Source organism: Dipteris shenzhenensis, chromosome 20 (assembly GCF_047967505.1).
Source record: "Dipteris shenzhenensis isolate YYH24624 ecotype China chromosome 20, Dip_SZ_1.0, whole genome shotgun sequence".
NCBI classification, from domain to species: Eukaryota; Viridiplantae; Streptophyta; class Polypodiopsida; order Gleicheniales; family Dipteridaceae; genus Dipteris; species Dipteris shenzhenensis.
In genome coordinates, this window is record NC_141615.1 from 25,714,873 (window position 1) to 25,718,496 (window position 3,624).

The window sequence follows — 3,624 nt, forward strand, 5'->3', positions numbered from 1 at the left end:
GGGTTGATATTAAAAAGCTAGCAGCAAAAAGATTTATGATAGCCTTATAGAGTTCAAAAACATTTATGATAGTCTTACAGAGTTCAAAAAAGCTAGTAGAAAAAAGATTATGATAGCCTTACAAAGTTCAAAAAAGCCTTCAAAGCGTTCAAGTTTTCTCACATTTGTGCAGCAATCTACTTATCAATCTTCACAACAAACTAGGTATTTTTTAACATTCGTCCATTTTCTAGATCATCCTTCTTGATGTCTACAACCATTGTATATGGGATTATAGTCCCCAAGTCCATGTGTTAGATGTAATGGTTGGAGAGGGGCCCTTAAAGCACACATATACGTGTGGGTGAAGGCTGCCACTTCTTTAACTACCCGTAACTAATTAATTGATTTTTCACGCTTGGGGGGTCCTATTATATGATAGAAAACCATTTATGTATAAATATTGTTTGAACTACCTATGGTACTTAGGTGCTAAAGTCTCGGCGATACTTAGAGCCAAAGCATCTACGTAATTCTTAGAAGAGCCTCCATCTCCCACAGCCCGACACGCAGTTTCCTTCAGCTCCAGGGCTCTCTTCCTCAATTCAATTCCCTCCTCTCCTTCCATCAATTGCTTCACTGCCCGCTCCACCTCCCCCTTCTTCACCACCCCCTCGTCTCCTCGCAGCTCCACCCCAACCTTCCACTCGTCCACCAGCATCCTCGCATTCAGGTTTTGCTCTGCACCATGAGGCCAGCATATCATCGGAAGTCCCCCTGTTGAAAGATTCTCTGTTATCGCATTCCACCCGCAATGCGTAAGAAAACCGCCCACCGATACGTGTGACAGTACCTCCACTTGAGGAGCCCATGAAATGATGCGGCCCCAATCTTTTGTTCGCTCTAAAAAGCCCTCTGGCACCACGTCTGAGACACACTCCGCCGTGTTCGGCCGAATGACCCACAGAAAGGACTGCCCGCTTGCTTCTAGACCCTCTGCAAGTTCTTTCATTTGTGCGACATCCATAGTGGCCATGCTTCCGAACGAAACGTATAAAACAGAGGCCTGGGGGAGAGTATCTAACCACTGTAGACAATTTCTATCTTCTGGCCATAAGCCAAGAGTTCCCGTACGACACGGAGAAGAGCCAGACAGGAGCAGTAGAGGGCCAATCGGGTAAACGTGAAGACCACTCTTTACAATAGCATCCAGAGTTGTGCTTTCAATATCGTACACGGTGTTGAGGATGACACCCGCTGCCTCGTGCATATGTTTCACCTGATCCATTGCAAAATTCGGAAGGAGTCCGACCGAACGAGGTAGATCTCCGGAACGCAGAGGTAGGATACCAGGAATGGAATCGATGATGAGATCGGGGTCTGCCAAAGACAAGCAAGGTTAAGTGGAGAATCCATGGACCCATCGATTGCTCTAAAAATGCAAGCGAGCATATATGGAAAATCCACGAGCTTTGATGCATCCACGTCCAAGACTGTGGAACGACAGCGTCTGATTGAGGTGTCGAAAGCACAAAAGCAGCGTACCTTGAACAGGAGCCAATCCAGCTGCGACGAGGGCAGGCGCGTGGAGGTCGATGGAGAGGGCGTGAGCATTTGTGGTGTAGAAGACGAACCAGGGGATACGAAAACGGGTGGCAACGTCGTGAGACCAGGTAACGAAGGAATCGGCCAAGAGGAAAGAAGGAAGGGTGGAAGCAGGAGGGAGGAGGTGAGGGAGAAGCTCCTCGAAGGCATTGCGCATACCGTGCATGGACTCGAGGGTGGAGAAAAAGGCAGAGCCTTTTCCACGAGGAAGAGCGGAAGCTCCATAGCCTCCTCCTCCTCCTCCACGAGGGTGCGAGGGGGAAAGCCCATCAGGAATGCTCACAAATCTGATGGCACAAGACTCATCACTTTCCAAAGATGGTAGCTTGGACGCTATGTGCTTTGTCATCCAACGCCTTCGCTATGGATAGACATGGGTTTATGTGGCCTTGCATTGGGTATGGCACCACCACTCCATGCATCCCCTCCCCACAAGATGCACGGGAAGAACTCTTAGTCTCCATTGGCAAGAGCTAAGCATCTAACTCTCTTTGTTTTTCTACCTCCTTATGTATCTTTCCTACAAGAGTGTACTCCCCTAAATCTAGAAAATGTCTTAACGAGGGAGAGAGAGAGAGAGAGTATCCCTCAAGGTCCTTAGATTCCTTATCATTTGTTTGTATTGTGCTATAACAGTATCAAAAATTAGAAGAGCAATCAACTCCTCAAAATCAGGAAAATTCTCACGGATGGCAATGGATGTTCGGAATTATGCATAATCCTTTCCTAGACCATTCAAGGTCATAGAAACTAAATCATCATCTTCCATTGGCGACCCAATAGAAGCAAGTGCATCTGCAATCTTCTTCACCTTCATGTGGTAGTCATTGATGCTCATATTTTCTCTCTACACATTATGCAACTCCTACTTGAGCTGCATTTTCCTGGCTTGCGTATTTGTGCTATACATTTTTGTCAAAGTATCCCATGCCTCCTTCGGCATGCTTGCATCCTGAATATGCACAATCATAGAATCTGAAATACTGATAGACAGCTAGTACATAACTTTTTCGGCTCTCTCATGCCAGCCTTTAAATGCCTGCAACTCCCGTTGATTGGGAACATTAGGAATAATTGGTTCTTGTTCAGCTCTAGTAATGAACTCCCAATAGCCTTTTCCCTTAAGGAAATTCGTCATTCTAAACTTCCATGCTTGGAAGTTGTTCTTGTCAAGCTTTTCAGTGACAATTTGTGAAAGAGCATCAGACGCCATTATAGAACACTGTAAAATATTCTGTCACTGCAAAAAACACAACTTCTGCCTCACAAGGGCAAATTTGCAAAACTGACGAAAGTGGTATTTGATCACACAGTCACTTCTTAGTGATGATTATGCATCAACAGCAATAAGAATGATTCTGTCACTCCCAATATCTTTACGCATAGGCATACGATGTAGTTTTTGCGATAACTTTTCACCGACCCGTAGCATGTACTGCCCTCTCGCCACACCGGAAGGGTGTCCCAATCTGAGACAATGGACTCTTGCACTTTTCGACTGTGCTACCTGCAGAGATTTGCTCCCAAACTCAAAAAAAAAGGAAAGCAACACTGATCCTCTTACTAGGACACCGTGAACTTGGTTTGCTTTCTTGAGGTCCTTACCACGAACCGAGCTCTGATACCATATGAAGAGAGTGGGAGAGAAGGAAGGAGTCTCACTTGCAGCTTTCTCACATACACAATGGGGGAATATATACAAAGGTGGAGGCTAAAAACAGTTTTCCTCTTCTTAGTTGTGAAAGCCAAAAGAACTCTAAGTACAGAAGAATAGGTGAACCCTATATGTGGGTCTCAAACCAAACTCTGCTAACTAAGGTGGCATACTAACTAAGCCACTAACTAGAGTACATAAAGATAGCTGTCATCCAGCTATTATTCATGGGCGGTGTACCAACCGCATCTGTAGCTAACAAGTCGGTGACATAAATGCACAACGGTCACCCTGGCATATCTGAACACTTTTTTATTAGGATGTGCAACATGGAGGAGAGTGAGATGGAGCCAACCCTATCTAATTTAGAGGGAGTTAGCACTATG

General features: G+C 45.4%; 1 pseudogene across 1 annotated transcript; it reads right to left on the reverse strand.

Moving 5' to 3' along the window:
- Positions 1-325: 325 nt before the first annotated feature.
- On the reverse strand, positions 326-2,006 carry LOC147889457 (UDP-glycosyltransferase 85A3-like; annotated as a pseudogene). The gene is made up of 2 exons (XR_015542935.1): positions 1,525-2,006; positions 326-1,359 (listed from the first exon to the last, which is right to left on the reverse strand). The product of XR_015542935.1 is annotated as a UDP-glycosyltransferase 85A3-like (transcript).
- Positions 2,007-3,624: the final 1,618 nt, after the last annotated feature.